Source organism: Parus major, chromosome 3 (genome assembly GCF_001522545.3).
Source record: "Parus major isolate Abel chromosome 3, Parus_major1.1, whole genome shotgun sequence".
Classification (NCBI taxonomy): Eukaryota; Metazoa; Chordata; class Aves; order Passeriformes; family Paridae; genus Parus; species Parus major.
The window spans coordinates 323,593-349,025 of NC_031770.1; the positions used below are offsets into that span (position 1 = coordinate 323,593).

General features: G+C 49.4%; 1 protein-coding gene across 2 annotated transcripts in view; it reads right to left on the bottom strand.

Annotated features, from left to right (window-relative positions):
• The window catches only part of SLC24A3 (solute carrier family 24 member 3), a 95,338-nt gene extending 88,051 nt beyond the window's left edge, over positions 1-7,287 (bottom strand). For both annotated transcript variants that reach the window (XM_015621136.2, XM_015621134.2), the window contains exon 1: positions 7,135-7,287. The gene's annotated coding sequence lies outside the window, so the exon portion shown is untranslated. The remainder of the gene's footprint in view (positions 1-7,134) is intronic.
• Positions 7,288-25,433: the final 18,146 nt, after the last annotated feature.

Genomic DNA, 25,433 nt, shown 5'->3' on the forward strand with positions numbered 1-25,433 from the left:
CAGGATGGAAGTGAAACCAAATCTGAAAACCTCCCAGTATCTCTGGATGAGAGACACACACAGAGTATGAGCAGCTCTCCAGGCTGGTGACAAGGGGGTGTCTGCCTGGTTTGAACACTCCAAGCAGCTGGCATCCTGTTCTGTTTACTCCCCCAGTCCTCCCGGAGCGTGCCCTGCTGTCACTGACACTTCTGGACTGGAGGGGTGACCCCTCTTTGTGTGTGGTTTCATCACACCCAGCACAGAAGACTTGGATCCCAACAGGAGAGTCCCTGAAGGGTCTGGGCCAAAGAGGGAGCTCTCCAACCTGCTGCAAGCACCACGTACCTTGGGATCTTTGGGAAAGAAAAATCACTCGCCTCTCCATTTCCTAACAGGAACAGCGGGGAAAGGACAAGGGACCTGCACATATGGGCAACCAATAGCTAATCTAGGATTTTTTTTAAATGCAGTCCACAAAAAAGATAAGGGCATTTTAATGAAATGTTTTTATTTTACCCACTGCTGCACACTAAATCAAAGTGCCTCAGCATTAACATAGGAAACCATTATTCTGTGCATGTATAAGTGAATTTACGCACACGTCTGTATATACAAACTATACAATTAAGCACTGCTTGAAATGCAGATGGCAGATGATAAAAACTCCATCCTGGCTGTACTAAAACCTGACTTGGGGTGTTGTATTTGATTCTTGGTCATTTAAATCTAGTGTAAACTCAATTAAGTCAACGAAGCCAGTAATAAATTACACTTGTGGAAAATCTGGACCTTTGATTTTTAACTACTAACTACTGTCAAGAACCAAAAAACAAACAACAAAAATCCAGTTTGCAACATGGGGCCAGATGTTATTTTTCTTCCTTTGCAGTAATAGCTCCAAAATACCAAATTTAAAACACAACTCTAAGAAAGGCTTGTCCTGGATCTTAGAGCTACATCAGCTTTCAGCCCTGAATCTTAAATTAATGCTTGAGGCCCCTGTTTACACATTCATGTTCAATCTGTGAAATACAGTACAGACACACCAAAATTTAAAGCAGGTGCTGATACCCACTTGCTCTGATTTCCTTCATTATCAGGCTTACTCCTTCTACCCTTCTAGCATCACAGAGGAAGTTTCAAACAGCTCAGGAAAGATACTGTCATTCTTGTGATCTGATCAGGAACCCCATACTCTGTCCCAACTAAAACAAGTCACACATTTTACATGGCCTGGGTTAACAGGCACCGAGGCAAATGACTTCATCCCGAGATTTCTTGGTAGTGCAAGTCTAAAATTTTTAACAACCAAGAATTTACAGCATCACAGACTCTCATGGGGAGAATGAGGACATTTTACAAAAATGCAGCAATATATTTTTAAACGCTAAGTGGACAATTTGCATTTACCGTGCCAGGCGAACAATTCAGGTGCTCGAGAGAAAGAAACTACTCTGGTGTCTGGCCAGAGGACATCTACATCTGGGGCACAATAACTGCGATGTTCCTGCAGCTGTGAGCGGCCATCTGCACCTCAGCAACGTCCCGAGGCAGCCAGAGCCACCAAACAAGGGGACCACACTGACTCTTCCCAGCTGCCAGCCCCAAACCCTCCACTGGCGCTGCTTTCCACGCTCAGCATGTGAAAATCCAAGCGCGTTTTCTTCCCAGAGAAAGGAGCAAGTCTTACTTGACAATTTTTTTTTCAATGCCTCCTTAGAAATTCAGGTCACAGGCTTCATGGAAGGCTTCTCAGATTACCAGAGTGATGCACAGCAGCAGCCTGGCATCCTCAAGTGTCAGAGAAGTGAAACCCGGTTCAGAGAGGTACAATGTGATATTTATTCCCGTCTGAAGTCATGCTTTGTTGCTTAACACCTTTTAAATGCAAAGGCGTTTAAAGATTTGGAAGCAAGGGTCCCTTTTCAGTATTTTAAGCCTCTCTGCTGCCTTTTCCACAACACATAATAACCAAAGGAGTAACCCAAGCTCACTAAAAGGTCAAGGAAGCAAGCCTCATTCCTCTAGATACAAAGAACAAACAAAAGAGTAACAGAGGAAAAAAGCCAAAATAAATCCAAAAACCAAGAAAATTTCTGGGTGTTTTAAAGTTATTCCAGAAGGGAAAACATAATCATAAAAAAGGACACAGGGCTTCCCCACTCCACCACTGGAGAGCTACCATGCAGATGGGGCTGCACTTCTGACAGACTCCCAAACATCCCCCTTCTGCGCCTTTGGCAGCAGCAAGCGTACAGGTTCTGTTCCTCGCTCTCTACAAGGGTTATTCCTTTCTTTCTGCCCGCTTGCCATCGTTTCTCAAGACTACTGACACGATTCTTGGGTAGCAAAAGGCAATTAACTTTGGTGCTCCTCACTCCCCATGCAGCATGACACATGGATCTTCTCCCAGCGCTCTGCGAGCCCTCCCTGCACAGCCAGCCCGTCATCTTCCACCAGAAACAACAACTAAAACGGGAACAGCCTCATCACAAGCATCACCAAGCGAGCAAACAAGGCCCAGTCTGAGAGATCTTCCCACACTACAGGTGCACATCCCAGCTGTGCTGTGGCACTGGAGGCCCAGACAAGGTTCTTTTCTGCCAGAACAAGACTGATTCACGTGCAGTTACGTATTCTGGAAAAACCGACAGCAGCTTTCCGAAGAGGACGCTCTGGAGCTCACCACCTCTCCTCAGTGAGAACTCTGGCTTTGCAGTCTGGGGCTTGCCTTCTCCTTTTGCTTCATCGAGGCAATAGAACACACCTAGGATCAAGTGGGTAATAGCACTGCCACCTCTTGATTTTAATCACACCAGCTTTGTGTTATTTTTCTCTCTGAAGCTCTGGCTCCCGGAGCTGCACACATGGGAACAATGGCAAAATTTCAGCAAAAGGAAAGCCACTGGTCTCCTGCATGTGCCCAGAGGGCCCTGTTTTACAGGGAACTGCACGGTTTTGGTGATCAGTTCCGAGTTTTCAAGTACCCAGCAAAAAGCAGCTGTTCTGAGCGTCCCCTCTGGCACACCGCCCAGGTACAGCCCTGCTGTAAAGCATAGCAGGTCCTGCCTCAGAGTGATGGTGCTCAGCTACCTGCTCCCAACTCAGCCACGCTTGGATGGCTGAAGAATCCTAGAGAAAATACTTGTGACCACCTCTTACTCCCCTAGGAGATCCTACAATCCAGCACTCCCACTAAAGAGCCCAGCCCAGAAGGTGAACCCCAAGGCCCGAGCGAGTCCAGAGCACAGCACGGAAAAGGAAAATACCTGCAGCTGTTTCTACCAAAGGAAGCCACAGGCTCTGTGAGGAGAGCTCCTCAGCTGCCTTGCACACTGCCCTCAGCCAGAGCTGCAGCTGCTGGGACACAGCCAAACCCAGGGTCTGGACACAACTTGGGCACCAGCGCCGGGCTCCTCGGGTCAGCAGCAAACCTCAGCCCCTGGTCCCCACCAGGAGAACATCTCTCCTTGGCTGCAGCAAGAGGGAACCCAGCTCCCTGCCAGCACAAGAACCCACAAGAAATAAGCATGGTTTTGTTCTTATTTCTGAGGTTTTAACCCAAACATTCTGGTTTTCTGAGGCTTCAGGTCTGAAGTTGACTAACAAGTAGAGTGTGGAAGCAGAAGTTCAGGCAAATTTCTGTCAAATTCACCAAATTTATACCTCAGTGAGAGAACATCTTTTTTGCTATTCCTCAAGGACATTTTGTTACTAAACTTACAGCAATTTATTTTTCTAACGTTCCCACAAGTGAAAGCAAGGTCGGGCAACTTGCAAGGCAGGAACAAACTTTTACTTTTAATTTTGCTAAGATAAAATTAATTTTGCTTGAAGGAAAGCGACTTTGTCTTTCAATTGGATTGAGGTTCAAAGAGGAAAAGGAAAAAAGGAACAAAAGGGAAACAAAACAAAATCACTCTTCACATAGCATGCTGTATCTGCTTGGGAAGAAGGCATTTCTAAAGCCTGTAGTTCTCTGGACTTCATTCTGGGCATGACAACCCAGCAGAATGCAGACCACATAAAGCCCAGCACATGCATAAGGAGAGACAGGAAAGAGATCAGAAAGCTCAGCCCCAGCCAAGGGGCTTTGGGTCTGTGGGCTCAGGTTTGTGGCTGGGTGCCAAAGGGGCTCTGAAGACACAGCCACAGGCAAGCAGCCTGCAAGGGCTACCTGCTCCACAGCCTACAAATTACATTACACGGGCCATGACTCACTGGGGAAATATTGATAAAGAAGAAAGTTGCTTTTGAAAGAAGATGAGGACAGTAAAAAATAATTGCACAAAAACGTCTTTGGCTGTTTAATTTAAGCACTTTTATGCCTGAGGGTCTAAATGAATACACGGAGATCTTTTTGTTCCTTCAGCAATCAAGTATTTCCTGCTATTACTGATAATGACTTTAAAACAGCACACTTAAGCAGGGCTGTTACTTTATTTTCAGCCTTTCTAAGGCGGGGGAGGAAGGAAGGCAGTGACAGCTCTTCAGGGAAAGCACATGTCAGTCTGGTGAGGAGCTAATGAGGGCTGGCACCGGGACCTCCCCCTCCAACCTGAACCAGCAGACAGGAGACATCCCATCCTGACACAGCCCCAGAGCCCTTCACCTCCTGGCAGCTAACAAACCCCATCTGAAACAAGAGCAAGCTTCAGAGATCCTCCAGTGCAATCTGAGTTCTGAATCTGGTAGCACAGGGGCCTGACCCAGAGCTCAACATTAAACCAGCTTAATCCTTTTTCATGGCTTCCAGTGGGTGAATCACATTTCTGAACAGGACTGGGTGAGTAAACGACATTTCACCTGAACTGACACAAGTAATTCTCACTCTTTCCTTGTCATCTTTTGCATGGGCTAAAAACACGGCCCAGAATCACGAGTGTTTCATTTAAACAGTATCACTACTTCTGTGAATAAACCATGTCCAATTTTTTTGTCCACCTCTAGTTTCACACACCTTCATGTGGATGCCACAAGGACAAGGGGATGGGTAAGACAGGCTAGAAGAGCAGCTGGTGTCTGACAGCAGACATGAGAAGCCACCAGGGTCCAAGAGGGAGGGGACAATCAGCTCTGGCTGCAGGGCTGGACACTCAGGGGACAGGCAACAAGAGACGAGAGGCTCCTCAGCAAAGACAGCAGGCTGCTCTGTGGTTCTGCTTCCACAGACACTCAAAAAAACCACAACCAGCCACAGGACACAGAACCCACGATGAGCATTTCTCAGAAAAAGGTCAAAACAAACAAAAAATTCCTAAAAATGGTCTTTAGGCTGGATTCAGTCCATTTCACCCCTCTAATATTTCTACAGCTATTTTTGCAGAGGACAAGTAAGCAAAACCCCCGCTCTCTGGAGCAGTTCTGATGATGAAATGATACTAGACAGGCCACTGGATAAACCATAGGGAAACGGAAGGAGCAACCAGCAAATGTCATGGCAGGCATTCAAATGAGCCTGCAATCACCCGAGCTGCTAAAGAACACACTTCTTCCCTTTAGCACAGCAAGGTGTGTTCATCGCCAACACGGCACAGAAACCAAGCACTGGAAAAAAACACAACACATTTTAACAGGAGGCATTCCACTTCCCTCCACCAGCAGGTGAGGTAAAACTGCTTTCTTAAACAACCCACTTCTGCCTAGCTGTAAGGTGTTTACACAGGTTCACTTGGGAAGCGAGGAGGAAAAATCCCTTTTCAGGCAGCATTTCCCTGTGACACCTGCCCGAGGGAAGGAGGAGCACCTGAAGGCCAACACACCTAAGGCTGTGGGGATGCTGGGGAGGTTTGAGCTCTGCTGATTCCCAGGTCACAACGGGCCCCCAGGCTCTGGTTATGCAGCACTCGTGCATTATACTCAGCAGCATCACAAATTGCCCCAGTTTCCTGGAGCAGCCTTAGAGAAGGCAAAGGCAGCCGTGCTTGGTGAAACACCGACTGCTGTGCCCCATGTGGGGCCTGACCCAGCAGCAGCACAGCAAAGGGAAGGACTCTGCTGCCCTGGGATGGAGCCTGCCATCAGCCCTGCCTGACAAGCACAGCTCCTGCTGTCAGGGCTGTACTAGGATTTGAGCCACCCTGCTCGGGGCCACACTTTCAAACACAAAAGCACGGCTTTTTAACACCACTTTGCTCTCTTGCTGGAGGATCACAGGCAGCACCACTGTCGTTCACAACACGCTGATGTGCCATGCCCTTCTGCCAGCTCCTTGCCTCACTCGTTTGCTGAGCAGTGGAGCTGATGCATCCTGCAGGTGATCCTCAGCCCACTGAGCTCGACAGGTAACTTCCACAGACACTGCAATCTGGGGACATCCCATTCCCAAAGGCTTCTGACTGCCACCCGGCCTAACACCAACACGCTCAACAGTACTTGACGTTATTTACATTTACACTCCGATAAACCCAAACAAAATCAACAAAAGCACACACAGGACTCTGCTACTTTCACTTCCTTCCTGCAGTACTTTGCATCAGTTTCTACTACCGAACATCACATCGTGGCAATTTCAAGAAGAAACAGCAATTCCACATGTCTAGGTATTTCTGCTTTCTCTCTCCTGAGAAAACACAAGGTACTCAGTAGTTATTGTTTTACTTTCTGAAAAAAGGGGGGTGGGAAAACCCACACACCACCCATGCTTCCTACAGACCACTCTATTTGGTGAGAGCAGCAGGAGCAGCTGCAGTGGTGAGACAGCAGGTGCTGAGGTACAGAGAAGGAGGAAAATATTACTGCCAGGGCTGATGTGAGGCTGCGAGACTGGGTCTGTGCTATGCCAGAGCTATGCAAACAGGCGAAAATTGAGTAAGAAGTATTTTTGTACCAGTTTTTGCTGTCTAAAAAAGACCATAATCATCCATCTGTCCAGAAATGTTATTAAGGATTATGACAGAGGAAAAATTATAGGCTGAGAAGTGCAGCAAGAACTGCATTTGTTAGAATTTCTCCCGGGGCACATAACCTACATTAGTCCCGAAGAACAGAGAAAACCCCTTTTACTCCTCTCCCCAAAACCTGAGGAAATGATATCCAAGCTCTAGTGTGAAAAGCAGCATTTATGGATGTAAAAATAAGTAAGTCTTGGCAGTAGAGATGTGAGGAAGCCAACTGCAGGACTGAGGAGCTAGAGGCAACTTTCATTCCTACCTGGCTCGGTGCAGTTTCTGACGTAGAGCTGCCCCCCGTCCTCTGGGACGTCAGTCACGTTCTGCTCACGGGCTTGCAGGAGCTGTCGCCTGCTCCACTTGTCACCATTTTCCACGGAATAGCTCAGGGCATCGTAGCCTGAAGGAAAAAAGCAGTTAGATACACGAGGAAAGGCAACTCCTGATTCCGCTCCTGAACACCTGAAGCAGGCAAAACGTTTGCATTTCAAAAACCCCCCGGCCCCGGGGGTTTAAAAGGGCAGCGATGCCAGGCTCACTGCCACAGGACACTGCCAGCAGCTCCCCATCCCACAGGAGCCACGTGCATTCCTCCACACCTTCTGAAGCTCATCCTAGAAGAGCATCTCTGTTTTCCCACCCAGCGCCATCTGACTGACGCCAGATCGTGCCTCTGACTCTTTTCCACACCTCCACTCTTCCAGTAACAAGAAATACCCACGAACACAAGGGGCATTACTTTGTCTCACTACCTTTTACTCAACCCTTGGTCTGCTCTCCCCTTCAGCTTTGCCTTGATGCTGCTAAGTGAAGCTCTATTTCAGCAATGGCAACAAAGACAACTGGCTGATTTCCACAATGTTCCTGGCACAAAGCTGGTCAGCCCTGGCCGTGCCATGTCTGCCCAATCAGCTGGACACATATGCTCACGTGTCAGCTCCATGACTCCTATGCTGGTTCAAATTCAAGGGAGGAAGAAAAAACTTCTAACTTCTGTTCTGTTTTTTTTTTTAAAGCCAGAAGTTATCCACACACCAAATCAGCCCTCTTGCAACGGAGACCTTGCAGCCCTCCAGTAACAAACAGCATTTGAGAGGGATTTCCTCCCACCCATCCATCTCCTTCCCACCAAGCAGAACAGGGGCTCTCTCACAAGGACTTCTGAATTATTCCCAGTTTTGTCCACTACTTTGGAAACGGATCACCAGCAAAAAAGCAGTGGGATAGAGATTCAAATCTTGGGCCAGTGCCTCAGAGGGTGATTAAGGACAAAGGAAAAAGTTCTCTGCAGGTCCCAACCCTTTTGTTAGGTTGCCTGGCACATCCAGTTGAGAGAGCTGCCCCACCTGAGACTTGTCTGCCTTGCCCAGATCATGCTCTGCTCAGGCCACTCCATCTCACAGTAGCAGCAAGGAGGGAATGTTTGGGAAAGGGCTACCTGGGAATCTGCATCCCAGGCCACCAGCAGTAACTGGGACCAATGCTCCCAGGATACACAGGAGCCATCTGGGTGCCTGTTTGGCAGAAGAGCTGCAGCTGCACAGGCAGCCTGAAGCACCCCTGTTTTCTAACCAAAACCCATTTACCCATTTACCTTGGTAAACCAAATGCCATCATTTGAAGCTTCAAGTACTTTGTCTTTTCAATGCCTTACAAAAGTTAGAGAAGGGAATTTGCTGTCAGTTTACTCTGTGAGCAGCAGTAAGATTAAGCTGATGGAAGCAGACTGCATTTCCAAGAAGGAGCACAAGCTGTAATGCAGCATCAGGGATCTCCCATAACAACACACACTCTGGTAGCCTGAGCAAAGCAGTTTCAGTTCCACGTACAAGATGCTTTCAAAGCACAGGAACTCTTCTACAAGCAGGAGAGGCTTCTCTGTGTCACTGCATGGAGCAATGACACGAGGGAGGCAGAACACAGGGACTGCCATGGCCCTGGAGTTCTGAGAGAAACTCTCCTGCTCCCTCCACTCTGCCTCTCTCAGATGGCAAACTCTTCCAAGTGAGGGGTAAAGAAGAAGAAGGTCATCTAAGGTGACTTTGGAAGGGGAAGAGCTTAATTTGGCAACAGGAGTGTTTATAAAGGCTACATCCAGCACACTGACAAACTTCAGCGTAAATAGCGGCGGGCCTGGTCCACGGCCGAGCTCGATGGGGTGACTGACACCAGGAAAAGCTCTCCTCTGGCACCAGGCTTGAGCAGCGCCAGCTGTCCCACAACAGAATTTGCAGCCCACCACCCACAAAATCCTACCTAGGGCATCTCCATCCTAAAACACATTTTACTCAACAGAGCAATAGAAAATAGGAGATAGAGATGAACCTTTTTCAAAGCTTTGGGTTTCCAAGGATTTCCCTGTGAAAACAGGGACACGCTGAGATTTTAACCTTGCTAACAAGGACGCTCAGTGACACATAAAGGGTCCCTGTGGTTTTCCCATGTGCTGGCACCAGTCTCCTTGCAGTGTGCTGCTCCTTGGCTGCTCAAGGCCTGCCCTGCTTTAGGTGCTGGTACGAGGCAGAAGCACCAGGGACATCACCTTGGCCATAGCATCCCACAGCAGGGCTGCCAGGCCACCACCACAGCCAAACTCCTCTTCCAAAGGAAAAGTAGGAAAAATTACAAAAAAGAAAGCTAACAGTTTTCTTTTTCAACTGAAATTACTCAGGATTGGATGATTTTTAATGGGAACCATGGCAAAGAGCTTTTTTTCATTTTCTCAGCAGAGGTAAAGACCGCTAAACATCCCGCCTCAGCTACAGTGCCATTTTGGGCAAGCCAGATGAAACACTTTCCTTATGAATGTTCTAGCTGCTGGCTTTATACTAAAATAATACTGTGACATCCTCTAAAGCTCTGGTACAATGAAAAGTTTTTCCAAAGTTCTGTACCATAGTGTATTTCAAAGTGAGCGAATTATTTTTTCAAGCACTGAACATCGCCACAAGGTATTTTCCACAACTCCAATTATCCAGCACCAGTTTTACATTACACACTCAGAACCCAGGTTCTGGAGAGCTTTACTCGTGCTTCCTCCTGGAGATATTCCCATGGACAATAAGCACATGAGTCATTTTTCCCTGTCTTTGTGCCTGCTCCGCATTTCATAACAGAACTAAGACAATGCAGACGGTGCATTTGCAGTGGCCACGTCCCTTTACATAAGACGGGGAGTACACGAGTGTGTGCTTGCTGGGAGCTCCTGCCCCTGCCAGGCTGGGGTGGCAGGGACACGAGCCTGCTGGGCACAGCCTCTCCAGCAATACTGCTCACCTCTTCCACTTATGAGCATGAAAATGAGATGGAGTGGAAAGAACCGATCGGACAGCTCAGAACTCCTGGAAAGGCTCTGTGTGTGACCCAGATCTCCACGTGGGAACTCAGGAGCTCCTTACGCTGTTCCAGATGGCTCTGGCTGGAGTTTACAACTTTCAGTGCTGCAGAAACACAGCCAAACGCCTGCTGGCTGCACTTCCCAGCACAAAGAACACCACCTTACAATGCTGAACAACATCCCTGTGTTCCCAAACTGCACTCTGATCTCACAAGCGCATTTATTTTCAGCAACAAGGCACAGGAACCCCAGCAAGATGGAACAGCAGCAAAACCTTGGAGCAAACAACCAGTTCCTACCAGGGACAAAGCAGGCTGGTGTGGAGATGGGGGGTCCCATGGGACAGGGAGGCCTTTGCACAGCTGGCCCAAGCAGCCAAATGAGACAAGAGCACCCAAACCCAGTGCTGGAAGAGGAGAAAAAACTCATCCACTGCACTGGAGGGTTCAGCTCAACAATGCTGAATGAGGTGAAGAAAGGCAACAAAGATGGAAGGTGCTGGTGAGCAGCCAGCTGGAGCAGGGAAGAGCTGACGGGCAGGGGGCTGGCCCAGCTGAAGGGACAGCTCTGCCACCACTGCCTTTCCCTGGCACAAAGCACTGCTGCACAGGCAGGGCTCTGAGAGCTGGCTGGTATCCACAGCTCTTGCTGACAATAAACTACTTTCTATGCAAACTGCTGGCCGGAGCCAAAAACAGCACAGCTTTTCCGAAATATGCTTGCCCTTCCTCCTCTCTCATCTGTCCCTTTTATCTATTGTTTTCACGGTGGTAGCTTTGGGTTTTGGAGGGCTGGTTTCACAACCAGCTGAATTATCTCCGTCTCCCTGAAACGTTCCTGCAGTTAAAACAACAGGGAAATATTTTGGAGAAAGAAAAAAAAGCTGGAAGAAGCACAAGGTTCCACAAAAGGCAGCAGTGAGGTGGAGAGCAGCGGCGTGCTGAGCTCAGGACAGCGCAGGTGAGCCCTGGTGGAGGAGCAGCGCTCAGCTGAATGAATGAGCTGAGGCACTGCTCCACAGCTGCCCTCCCACGGCCGTGCCCCTGTGGCTGCTGGCCCAGAGCCTCAGGGACATGTCCAGGCAGCCCCTGCCCCACCAGGCCTGCTGCAGCCAGCCACCACAGAATCTGAGCTCGCCATTGCATCAGCACGTCATAAATGGATTAGCGCTTTGCCTAGGCTGATTTGGGAGATGCTTTTCTGCCAAAATCAGCAGCAGCAAGGACCCTAACTAGAGCATCCTCAGGGGAAAAAAAAATCCCAAACAAACAACCAAAGCCCCAGAAATCCTACTCCTGGTTTCCACAAGCAGCCTGCTCCTTACACCTGATTTTGAAGCTGTGTTTCCATGCATCCTCACCTACATGGAAAGGTGCAGAAGGGCAGGGAAAGCATTCTGCTGATAATACCTCTGCCACATACATGAGTGAGGTGCGGAGGCCAGAGCCAAGCTGCAGCCTGTGGCCAAGCAGGGCAGGGTCCCTGCACCAACAGCCCCTCACCACACACCCTCCCACGTATTTTCTATGTGACCACCAGTAGAAAAATCCCCACAGCTCCCACACACCTCTAGGGGGGCTCCCCAGCTCCCTGCTAAGGAGCACAGAGCCCGCTGAGGGCCCCACAAAGCTTCTGCCCCTCCCAGCCCAGCACTGCTCTCAACAAAGCCCAGCTGGAGTTGGGAGAGCAGAGCATGCTCCAAAGGTCCAACAACATCTCCACAGCTTTCATGGCAACAGCAAAATGTGACTTTTGGTTTATTTTAACCCTGAAAAGCTGCCCGCTCTCTGGAAGTGAAATTTTCACACGCATTCTACTGGGGCCTGCCTCTGCTCCCACCCTGAGAGCAAAGAGAATTTTGAGTTCAGGCAGTGCTCAGCAGAAATGCACTTATGGCTCACCAAGCTCCAGGTGAAGTACCTGCACCATCTCACACAGCAAAGCCCAGGGGATGGAAAAGCATCCCTGCAAGAGACGAACAAATTCCCCAAGAACTCCTTGGTTACTACATCCCAAAGAGTGCTGGGTTAAGCTCAGTTAAGCGAAGATAAAATTCTGTCTTGTGCTCATGACTGTGCTGTGCCAAAGCCTGTTACTGGATATGGGATTGCTGCAAGCTTCCACGGTTGTTCATTACCAGTTTGTGCAGAAACCTGTGTTTTATTATGTATTCATATCAGCTTGACCATAAAAATGCCCACTCCATTCTTCTTGATCTACACCTAAGCACAAAAGGAACGGTTCTGCACCTGGTAAAAAACAGCACCTTTTACTTCTCCCTATCACAGCCTCGTGTGGCTCAGCTCCTCTCCAAAGCAAACAGGGGTTTTTCTTCTCCTGACAATCTTCTTGTGCTTCTATAAATTCCCCAGTTTTACCATGGACGTACCTTTGTGACCCTGCCCAAATTCAGGTAATTCTCAAGGCAGCAGCTTCCTTCCCACTGGTCTGTACAACAGCACTGGTACTGTGAGCCTGACTCCCTGCTCTGGTTTCTCAGGGATATCTCACTCCCTGCTGCCACTCTTCTCTCATTAGCACTTCACCTGGCACAAGTGGAAAGTCTGGGCACTGCTGACACGATCTCTGCGCTGGCAGCCATGGACTGCCCGGCGTGATTCCCACGGCTCGCTGGCACAGCACATCTCCCCTGACAGAGCTGCTGTCCCTTCTGTCTGCCTTCTGTCCCAAGCACAGGACAGCCTCCTAGCACCGGCCAGAAAACTCTGCTTTTTGCTCCTGGGGCTGTCACAGGGGAAAACTGCAGGAGTAAGTAGTGCAGCATCCGTCACATTACCCTGCTGCAGGCACCAGCGCTTTTCCCCCTGCCCCAAATAAACAGAAAGGAAATGTTCAGAGGCAGAAAAGGAAGAGGGAGAGCAAATTCCCCTTTCCAACACACCCCGGGAGCAGGACCTCTCCCTGAACAAGCTCCTTCCCACGCACCTCCCCCTCATCCCTGCACCCTGTGAGATGCCACGGAACCCTAAAGCACATCCAGACTCCCTGCTCTTTCCCTTTCCCGCATTTCTGCAGAACACCCTGCTCACAGGAGGTGGGAATCACAGCAGTGAGGGTGTGCTACAGGTGGCTGCACATCTGGGTCATCCCTAGCAAAACCATCCATCAAGATTTCCCTTCTTCATGGTAGACAGAGAGGAAAAAAAGAGCAGCAATGAATTAATCTCCAGCTGACTTTCCATCAGTAACACTGCCACTTTTTATACCGTTCCAAGATCCTGTGGCTGCTTGAACCTGGAAATCATGACCTTACAAGGCTGGAAAAGCCCTGCTTGGGAGCCTCACTGTTAGCAGACAGACCCTTGTTTCTGGGAAGGATTGGGTAACATGTTACAGAAAGAGCTAACTCTCTAGAGAAGGCATTTATCTTCTCAAAAGCAGTGAAAAAACAAACTGTACTTCAAGCCCCTGTGACAGAGGCGAGTACCTGGGCTTTGACAGGGCACAAACCCGCTGGGGAGCTGAACAGTCACTGTTCCTTCCCCCACATTTATGCATTTCTCTTCTAATTGTGAGCTGACGCAGTGGGAGGAAAGACGGTTTTGGGTCAGCTGAAATGTTTTAGTGGAATATAAGATTTTATTTTGGTTTGCTCTCTTTTACACTTCTAGCTAAATATAATGCTGCAGAATTAAATTTAGTCTGAAAATACCATAAAAATGTGCTGGGAAAAGAAACATAGCAGCTCTTCCACCAAAAAAAAAAAAAGAAAAAAAAAAAGAAAAAAGAAAAAAAAAAAGAAAAAAGAAAAAAAAAAGGAAGGGAAAGCATGACTTTTTTTCCCAGTTAAATTCCAAAATATATGAAGAGTGACACCCTTGCAGCTTTGCCTGAACAATCTCTGTCGGTGTTCAAGGCCAGGCTGGACAGGGATTGGAGCAATATGGTCTAGTGGAAACCACTAAAAACAAGCCATCCCTCCCAGGAAAGAAAGGAAAGGAAAAAAAAGACTGTCATAAGCCCTGGCTCCCACTCTGATATCTCTGATGATAGGGGAAACATCACAAAAGAGAGATTTTTTTTCATACTTATCTCCACAAAAGATGAAGAAAAAACTGGATCTTGCAAAAAAAGTAAACAAGCATGAGGGAAGAAGGAGTTTTTGTGTCAAATTTCAATACAAACATATTTTTCAAGTTAAAAAGACTATTTCTCCTGTCCTTTTGCCTTACATCTCCTTTCCCCTTGTGTCTCCCTGCAGCAGCACCACATGAATCTGCAACTGGCATTTGTTTAACCGCTGTTATTTACTGTTTCCACCGTGCTGGAAAGGCTCCTGGGGAACACGGATGAGTCTCAGCCCCAGAGAAGACATCGGCTCTGGTATTTAACCCCACTGTTCGGCACCAGGGCTGGATTTGCTGCCTAAAAGCACTTCTAATGTAAGGTGACATGGGAAAATTCACTGAGCAGCCAGCCCTCACCAGGCAGTGCAGAGCTGCAGTGTTGAGAGTGAAAGGACAGGAATAAAATACAGCAGCACAGGAGTGCGGAGGAGCTGGGAACTGTGAAACGAGCAGCTGGGGACAGAGGTGTGAACCCAGGCCTGGCAGAGGAAGCAGTGCTAATTCCCCCTTTCCTGAATCCACTCAGAAACCCCCTGAGATGGCTTTTGTCAGTGCTAAGAACACTGCTGAAGGGCAGTGCTGGCCTGTAACTGATGCTGTGCCCTCCACCCAGGAAACGGAGCTCCTGAAACCAATGCATTGCCTTGTCCTGCAGCTGGAATTAACACGGGAGAGCAAGGTGCTCCAGAGGTTTCAGGGTGCCTGTGGCCCTGTTCCCTGACACCAGCCAGCCAAAGGATCTGCTCTGGAGCTGCCACAAGCCATCCACGGGCAAACTGGCCCCGAGAGCAGGAGGGAGCACCCACTGAGCATCCTGCTGGAAAGCCTGGTTCCACCACCCCTCTACTCCCACCAACAGAGCCCCAAACTGCACAGGGGTTCCTGCCCTCCTTTCAGACTGATCTGTGTGTCTCCAAGCCATGATGAAAATTACCTTAGTGACAGAGAGTGTTTTCCCTCAGGTATCCACTTAATTAAATATTGAAAGAGCTATTACCTTTCAGGGATGCCAGTGCACTGGCTGTGTCCATTATTTATAACATCATGTATTCATTACGCATTTTATCCCATGCTCCTATCTGCTGATCTCATAACAGGCCCTTAAACACAATTTTAAGCAATTAATCCTACTTTAATTACAGACAAATAATATATAGAAGCCTCAGGACATCTCTTTCTTGTATTTATTAGAAGTAAGCAAACATATCTAGAAATAAATCTGGTAGTCAGGGACGAGAGGGATGTGGCCAAGCAGCCTGGGAATCACAGAACAGGAGCCAGGCGCACTTCACTTAAAACTGCCAGCTTGGGCTACCTGGAAAAAATAAGTCTTGTCCTGCCACAGATCCCTACCACGACAGCCACTTCCCTGCTGACAGACGTGGCTGTGAAGCCCGAGATCACTGAGCACACGGGTGCCAGCCCCAGCGCTGGCAGAGCCTCAGGAGGCAGGGGAGCCCTGCTCACTCCACTCTCCTCTGTGTCTCCAGGTCCCTCTTCCCAGTCCCACAGGAGGGAATCAGCCCTGGATCCCCCCAGCAAGAGACAGCTGCTCAGCCTTGCATCCCTCTGCTGCAGACTCTGAAACATAACTCCAGTTCTCCCTCCCATACCCAAACCAACACGGTGGTGTGGTGACCGACAAAAACTTTAAAGAAAGGAAAAAGGAAAGAAAAGAAAAGCCTCTCTGGACATATCCAGGATGCTCCTCATGAATCACCACAGATCAATACAGAAAACTATCAAAGACTATCCCTGGCTTGAGCAGATTTTGGACTGGTCCTCGTAGGGTGGCCCAGGAGCACAAGGCTGCTGAAGCCTTTTGAGGGAGATCTGTGCTAAGGCTTGGCTGAAGCTTGTAGAGGCTCCTTAGCAGATCCCTGAAAAGGCAGCCCATCCATAAAAGTAGACGATGTCTTTGCAATCCCTGTCCAAACTGGTAACTACACTCTTACTTCTTCCACCTGGGGAATGTTCCCTACCTGCTGGAAAAGACAGGCACAGAGGCAACAGGTACCAGTCCTGAGAAGCACAGCAGCACCCCTGCCCTCCTCTGAGAAATGAAGCCAGCCTGGAATGCTCCAAAATCTTTAAACGAAATAAATAATACTACAGAGGGGAATAAAAACTTCTATATTTAACCAGAGGTCCTGGAACAAAAGGACAGTGCTCCACATCATACCAGAATCAAGGGTTTGATGCTGTCCTTCCTTTATAAGGCTTTAAGATGGGCAGACCCTCCAAGAAGCAGTAAGCAATTCTTTATTTACCCTGAAGTGAGACAGTGCAGACCCGGGTTTAATTCACTGCTCTGCTATTAGCCCGTGAAGTGACCTTGGACAAGTTGTTCTGTCCAGATTCTCAGCTGGTGTCAGCTGGCACCGTGCCACCACAGCCAATTTAAACAATTTGAGACACCAGCCCCAGAGCTCCCAGGTCCTCGGCCTCCCTCTCCCGAGCAGCTCTGCCACCCGCACGCAGCCCCACGCCCGAGGGGCACCGGTGGAGGGGGGAGAGAGCTCGTGCTTCCCTTGGACACTACACGGTTTTCATAAAATGAAACAAAGAGCCTGGTTTGGTTTCTGGGGATTTTTTTTAAAACAGCCCTACCATCAAGGCTTTAAAAACACTGCTGTGCTCTGGTGAGACCCCACCTGGAATCCAGCTCCGGGTCCACCAACACTAGAAAGATGGATGTGGGACCGAGTCCAGAGGAGGCCACAAAGATGCTCAGAGGGCTGGAGCTCCTCTGCTATGGAGACAGGCACCCCTGCAACCTCCCTTCGGATCACTTCTTTACTCAAGAGGCTTTTACATTGCTCAGTTACTTTCTTGGACAGCCCCTTCACTTCTGAAAGAGCTTGATTTGCTGCCTCCTCTGATTTAGTGCAAGAACAAATCCAAAGAACACAAAACTCAAATTGTTCTACTGTGTCAACAGCCAGCAGCAAAGTTAACTAACTCGAGGGTGCTTTTAAGTGCTGCCTGCCTCCCCTGCCATGGCACTGCTGTCCCGGGGGCGTGCAGAGCCAGCAGCACCTTGCTGTGAGCACAGCTGATGGAACCTGCCAAAGAAGCAAGCTGTGCATGGCAGCCACTGGCTCAGACCAGTTTCCCCTAAAATGAATTGCTGCACTGTCTCAGCACAGGCAACGCTCATTTTCCAGAGTTTCCTTCTGCCCCATCCTCTCAACAACATACAAATCAACTACCATGTAGAGGTGCACTGAGAATTGGAGAGTAGATCTCAGAGGAAAAAGGAATGTCCATGTAAGGCTCGTTTCTCCTCCTGCTTTATGTTACAGGATGTTCTGGCCATCTTAGGGAAAAAAGCCAGTTGAGTGTATCTCTGAATGAGGATGATTTTAATAGCAGACCCTTCAGTTGTTTGTAGCTCAGTTAGCATGTTTTTGGCTAGCATAGCAAAAAGATTCTTTTCCTGGACTCCAGCAGGCTCTTCCCCAGTCAAGCCACTAAAACAGATTTGCAGTTCTCACTGGATAGGTGATGCCTGCTGCTGGAGCAAACACTGAGGATGAGCCCTGGCACACCAATGTTCCTTTTAGGGGCTCAGAAGTGCCCCAAACCGCCCAAACACGTCCCTCTCCTCCCCCGGCACTGAGACTGACGGGACACTGCGAGGTCTCAGCCACCACAGGGACACGGCACAGTTCCCAGGGCTCGTGCACAGGGACAGGGCAGAACACTGGGGACTGGAGTTCCACCTGGGTACCTGTCACTCCCGAGCCCAGAGAAGCCTCTTGTGCCTCAGTTTCCTCCCTCGCAGCCTGAGGACACGCTTGCTCACCCTGTTTGCTGCGGCAGGACCGGGGGCTGAGGAATGGCTGGAGGGAGGAAGGGCCTGGGTAACCACCTGAACTGAAGCCCAGCACTTCACACACTACAAGTGAAGCCCCTGTGCCTGGCCTGACTGCCTGTGGATGCAAACCCAGCCCTGAGCTGAAGCTCTGCACACACCATAGGAGAAGCAGCAAAGTCAGGCCAGGCTGTGCATCCCAGCCACTTCACACAGCTGCTCAGCTAGCAGCTCAGCACAGGAACGTCCCAGAACAACCAAATCCATGCCTCCAAACCCAGACTGACACTCCTTTGTGCCCAAGTGTTATTATCAGAGCAATATGAAGTTTCTTTTAAGCAGATCCTTAAGAAACTTCATCCCAGTCTTTTCATTGTACCCATATCTGGCACCTTTATACTCACTTGACTCCATAGTGTACTTCATCTTATTGTCCATCATCATCACGCTACCTTTTAAGTCCACCCGTGGAAGCACTGTTTTGAGATAGCATCCCCGAAAATCCAAGGTACAGATAAATCCTAAAGCAGTGCTGGGGAGGCAGGCTGGCTCTCAGCACCCATCTCAGCCCTGCTCCAGCATACTTTTCCCCCTACTAAAGGAAGGTATTTCCCCTTCCCAGCACACACCCACATCCACCAACACAGGACCCGTGCCCGGGCCTTGCAGAGCTGAGCAAGAGGACAGTGTGGGGCACACCCTGCTCCCCTCTCCTCCTCCAGGCCATTCCCTGGTCCCAGCCAGGACCTGAGGACCATCTGCTTCCCACTGGCAAGGCTTATAGGCAGATGATATTCCATGCTAGCCAAAAGAGTCCATAAAAGGCCATAAAAGTCCAAAGTTCCAGCAAGTACTGTCTCACACGGCTTTCTCTCTGGAGTCCACATCTGGACTCCTCTTCAATGCCTCCTTTTTTCCAGAAGAAAAAGAACCAGGACCTTTCCCTGGAGTCCTTGCTACAATGCTCCTACTCCCAGGAATACAAAAAAATCCCAACCCCACCCCCCAAAAAAACAAAAACCAAACAAACAAACAAAAAAAAAAAACCCAAAACAAAACACAAAAAAAAAACAACCAAAAAAACACCAAAAAACAAAACCCCCAAAAAACAAAAACCAAAACTAACCTAAAAATAAAAACAAAAAAAAACAACTCCACAAACAAACCAAAAAGAAACACAGCAATAAAACCTCAGCTTAAACATCTCCAGTTCACATCAAGTTTCAGTCTTTAATCTGGCCTGTAGTCCAGCCCTTTCTGCTGGATGCAACATCCTGTCCCGTTCCCTTCCCTTCTTTTCCCTCCAACAATCAAACATACTGAGAAATCCTGTTATTTCCAGAGTCTTCTCAGCCTGCTGCTAAAGAAAAGCTTACCAACTAGAGATTGTATCCACTTTATTTTCAAATCTGAGTGCTAAACTGAAATCCAGCCATGCAACAGTATGGACACAGGGACTGCACCTATTTCCTGGCTCAAGTACAGCTGGTCCTCTGATGTAGCTGTCTCCTGGCCTAAGTGATGGAGGCCTCAGTGCCCTCCCAAATTCCTGGGCACAGCAGGCTTATCCCATGGCCATCTCCCCACCCCAGGAGCTCCACTGCTATGGGTCCCAAGCCGACAAGATCGGGCCTCAGTCTCACCTGAACATTCCTTTACCGGCTCCTGTGGAGACATGACCTCCTGCAGGAGGTGATGCAAGAAAAGGGAACCTGAACCTCGCTGTGAGACAAGACAGAGGGAACCGACCCCGAGGGATCTCCAGCTCACTGCAAACTCCAGATGCCCTTGGCAGTAAGTAAGAAGGACAGGCTGCTCAGGGCTGCAGGAGTCTGACAGCCCAGCAAGGATCCCACAGGGAGGAGAGACAGAACACCTGCATCCCTCTAGGGTCAGCCAAGAACCCATTCACAAGCTGCAAATTACACACATTCACCACTTTGTTTCCAAAGGCTTTCCCCTTTGATGCTGTGAGTAATGCAGAGCAGCCACAAGGGTTTACTCACCGTGCAGCCCTGCTCTCCTGACAGCATGTCTACAGGAAGGGATGATTACCGTGGAAGGACCTCGCACACGCTGCCCACACCTGGGCATGCCCGACCACTCCTGCCCGTAAAGCCACAGCAGCGGAAAAAAATTAGGATGAGGTTACCAGTGGCTCTTGGCATCGCTCTGATTTGGCTCCTGCTGATCAAATCCAGAGCAGAACAAAGCTTCTGAACATCCCCAGTGCTCTCCAAAGCCCCAAGCCTAAAGACTGCTCTAGAGAAGGGCAAGGAATGCAAGGCTAGAAAAAGAGTAAAAACTTTAAACTAAGTTGTTTTTTTTTATTTTAAAAATGCACTGCTGCAGCTCATCTGCCTGGCTGTGGGCTGTGAAAGGCAGGGGGAGAGAGAGCACTGCACGGTGCTGTCCCACCACCACACAGCACAACTCCGCTGCCACGCCCGCAGGAGAATCCTGTGGCTTCGGAAGCTGCTACACTGGATCCTAAGGTGCATCACTCAGACCCTGCACTCCTGCAAGCCTCATGTGGTTTTCACTCCAAAACACAAAATTCTGAAGTTTTCAGGCACAGGTTTCATGAAACCTGGCTGTTTTCTTCAAGTTTTTTATTAGGGAAGGCTCTATGAAAACAAAATTTTCTATGCTCATTGACAGGAAATCCAGAAGGGGTATCTTAAACCACTCCAAAGGAACAGAAACCAGAAAAAAAACAATGATCTTCCTAGCCACGAGAAAGTTGCCATCAGTTTAAAGAAGAGAGATAAAACAAAGTGAAGTGTCCCTGGGACAGGCTAACACCTAGAAGCAGGTCAGGTCTAGGGTGAGGGGAGTTTTCCAACTGCAGGGCTGGATGCTGATCTCCTAAACGACCCTGTCCCACAGCAGCACGGACTTTTTTCATGTCCATATCCTCCCAAGAGGTTGCAGGCACAAATACCTGCCACATGGATATCTGACAGGTTCAGCTGAGTCTTTTGAGGATCTCTGACCAAAAATGGACAGTGTGACCAGCCTGCCTTTTCTAATTATGGACTAGTGAAGATTAGCAGCAGGAGGGGAGTACCAGGAAAGGGCTGGGACAGAACCGACCAAGCATGCCCACCTCCTCATGAGCCCTGTTGTTCTGACCACAGCCTCCACCCAAGGGCTCTCTGGGCATGGCCTATTAATGCCCCTCACCAAGTCATTTCAGTGTGGCGCTAATTTGACAGTAAATCTCCTTTATTTATCCTGGGCTAGTTTTCTGCTGGGTTAGCCTGCTGGAAAGGCTCAGCTAAGGGCCACCACCATGCCAGAGCCCAGGTAGGAGGCACCAAGGAGGGCAGGAGCAGTCACAAGCCACAGACAGACCAGGACTGAGCCCACACAGCTCCATCAGCACAGGCAGGTGTGCAGCACAAGCCCACCTCACCTCGACAGGTTCAAAGGAACATCAGCTGCTGAGTCCCCTGCAACTCGCCCTCTCCCAGCCTGGTGTTCTCTCTGCTGCTGAGCAGCTGGGACAGCCAGCAGCGCTCTGCCCTCACTGAACCCTGCTGAAGCCAGAGCTCCTGAGCATCCCACATCCTCATCCCAAACACCACGACCCCGTGGTTCCAGGTGCTGTGCCAGAGTCCACCTCAGGCACCCAGCCTTGGCAAGCCAGCCAGCCTGGTACGCTGCCTGGTGCTCCCATAGCACTTTAATGAAGTGGACTGCAAACAGACCCTGAGATGTGGGAGTTGGGAAGGCAATTCTTCAGCCCCAGCCAGGTGTTCAAGCCCTGCTCTGCTGGCAGCTGAAGCTGACAGCCAAACACGGCTCTGGGCAGGTCCCCTCGCCCCTGCAAGCAGCACCGCGTGTCCCATCCCTGCTGCTCCCTGAGCTGCTCAACGCAAGGGCTCAGCCTCAGTCTGCTGTCAGTGCAGGACCTTGAACAAGTACTAAATAAATGAACAAGTCATTTCCTGCAAGGCCAAACACACTCCCTGCCAAAGAGGTCACATACCAAGCTCTGGCCTGATGCCTCTCCCCAGTTTGTGAGGGTAAATTCCCATATCCAGGGGTCCAGCAATTACAGCAGTACATCTGGGCTAGGATTACTCACGCTGAAGCTAGGATTACGCTCTGCTGAAGAGGTGAGGAAAACAACTGCTTTTGTGCTTTCATTGCGTGACCTCTGAAGTTCGGTTTGGGTTTCTCGGTTCGCACAAACCAAAACATTCAAATGAAATCAGGGAGTTTTCGCTTTAACTCTCAGCTAGAGGACCGGTATCTGTCCCACCAAGGTTCTTCAGCATTATTTTGGCAGTAAGGAAATCTGTAAGGAAAAGCCCTTTGAGGCAGGGCCCGTGACAAAGCGGTCAGAAGCAAACAGCCTACGTGGCTCATTCCAGCCTTGCGAGCTCCTCCAACCAGCACAGGGGTGGAAGGCGGACGTGCCCAGGATCTTTGCTCCCCATCTCTCATCACGCCACACAGGATTGCTCAGAGGCTTTCTGAGACTGCGTTTCCATGACATGGATGCTTTCAACACACCACAGCCCACAAGGAGAGGGCAAATACCAAAGTCCTGTGAAAACAGCCTGAGCTTCACTTTTAGGGAAGTCTCAGAGCCAGTCAAAATGCACCCGGCAGGCCCTGCTCCACCATTCTGAACACTTCAGTCCCATCAAGTTTAAACAAGACTTAAAAGAAACCCGGATCTTCCACACTTGAATCACACAGGCAAACTCCATGTGCTTGGATGTGCCCATCCCCATGAGTAAGGGCTCCAGAATCAGACCCAGCTTCTCCTCACCATCCTACCGAAGACACAGACACAAAGAAGATGAGAAATCCCACGTCCCACTGACTGATGCCCCTGCTATTTCTGCTGTCTGTGACAGCAAACTGGTAAAAGGCCTGACTCAGAAACCTCCCTTGAAAAATCTGAATCATTACAACTTATATGAGACCATCTTCTAATGAAGCTTCCACTCCTCCCTCTCTTTAGAATAGAGAATTAGAGTCAGGCTGATGGGGGGGGGGGATAAAGAAGAGAAAAAAAAAATAAACTAACTTCACACTTCGTTTGACCCTTTCTGTGCGGGTGGCAGTCAGGCAGCCTGTGGTTGGCAGCTGGATCTGGGGTCTGCAGAGCTGTGCTTGCTCTCAGTTACACCTCTCAGTTATCAGTGTGACCTCCTTAATGCCAGAGCACAACCACAGACTTACACTGCCAGCAAGTGAGAAAGAGGCACCCCAGCTGTACGATCACCGCCCAAACAAACCGTGTGAACTTGGATTTCTTCTTAGCACCGTATCTATTTCCGAAAGCTCAGCCGTTGTGGAATAGAGAGATCACTGGAATGAGCCTCAGAGAGCAGTATAATGTTTTAACACTTTGTTATTACACATCATTTAGCATAAGGAGATGTCAAACTCACTTCACAAAGTGGCCTTGTTTTTGAGACCCAGCCAAATGAGACATGGAGAGATTTGATTAAGGCCCTCAGAAAAGCAGGGGGAGCCACCAGAACAGAAAGCCAGAGCTCGTGCCCTGTTCCTTAGAGCTGCCTGCTCCAGATGGTTTATCATCTAAACTGCTGTGGTTACCTGCATCTCCAGAAGGGCTCTAGCCTGTTTCCTGCAGGGACATGCCAGCACACACACCTGACAAGGAGGCTCTGGCACCCAACACCCTCTGCACACCCAGGTCAGCAGGGACCCGAAAAGCCTGGCTCCTCCCAATCCAGGCCACAACTGAAACGGTGCCTGAGGGGAAGGGGACTGACAAGGAAAAACTGCAGCACTCTGTGTATCGTGCAAAGAGGTGATTCAAGCCTAGGGTTTCTGAGCTGGATCGCACCTTGACACCAAGGCTCTCCAGAAACAGCAGTCACTGCAGCGTCCTGGGGAAGCCTGCACCCAGCCCCACGCTGCCATCAGTCCCTCTAGCATCAAGGATGTTTGGAGCTGCATATGCCACGTGCACTCCAGACAGCACACAGTGAAAACCATCCTGGAGACTCCTGGCAGGGCAGCGGGGAGAGAGATGTCATTCAGCCATTCAACACAAAAGCACCACAGTCTAATCAAAAGTTTGTGTTGGATCCTAAATGCTGCATTTTCATGTGGGAAAAATACTGGAATAGCTACTCAGAAATACACCTTTCCACCCCCTGAGCACAGCACAAATGCCAGAGAGCATCAGGCTGCACCTGAAGCTCCCCAGAGAGCTTTGGGCCTGTGCAGAATTTCCACCTGTGACACGATTCTTCTCGCGGCTCTGCGTGGCAAACACATTCCTCACCTCTCAGATTTACCTTGAGCAAACTCTGACCACAGTGTGACAGGCTCCCAAACTGAAGCAAAGCAGCCAGAGCCCTGACACAAGTCTGCTGCACCAGCTGGAAACACTTTGGCAGCCCAGGCAGAGCACAAACGCACACACCTGTGGCACCAGCCTTTACAGCAGATGGAGCTCCTTCTGCATAGGCAGGGACCCCAAAACACGGGATGGCAATGAGCACTGCACTTCAGAGAGAGGAGCACACTCTGTGCCCTTTTAAAACAGGTGTGAAAACCACCCTTGCCACATCATCTATTAATATTTTGTGTGGCAAAGGCAGCAGCATGCAGCCAGTCTGCTCAGCTGGACACAGATCATCTTCCCAGCGACAGGAAGGGGGAAGAGAGGACAGGTCTGGCCCCAGCACCACAGCCCTTCTCACCTGCAGCCTTTGAAGTTTTGGTAAAGGAAGGATGGATATTGGTGTCACATATCTGCATCTTCCATGCTGGCAGACTTGAATATACCTCAGCACATGCATAAACTCCTGTTTACTTACAACAATGCTCATGTTTTTCCTGCCCTTCTTGGAAGCAATCACCACGTTTGTGAGAAAAAGCATAAATTTTAGAAGCCATGTAAAAAAAAAAAAAAAAAAAAAAAAAAAGAATTCGATTAAATTGAGGACATAAAAGTCCCGAATATTAAAAACCCATCCCAACATCGTTACGCTCCACAAGAAACACTGCGTTCAAACCGTAGCTGGTGTTTGTGCTCTTCCCTGAACATCAGAGCATTCCTCACACCATGCTGGACACCGTGAAACCCTTCAGACACGTCTGTTTATTTAAAAAGCAAATTCGAGTCACGGAGGCGTACGCTCTTCTTTTCTTAAAGGCAAATAAGCCTTGCCTAAATTCTGCTTACATTCGCGGCTCCGCAAAGCAACAAGGCGAACCGCTCCTGACCGGCCCCCGCGCAGCCGGAGCAGGGCACCCCCGGCCGGCGGCACCGTCCCGGGGCGGCGGCCCCGCGGGAGGGCTCCGGGCCCCCTGCACCC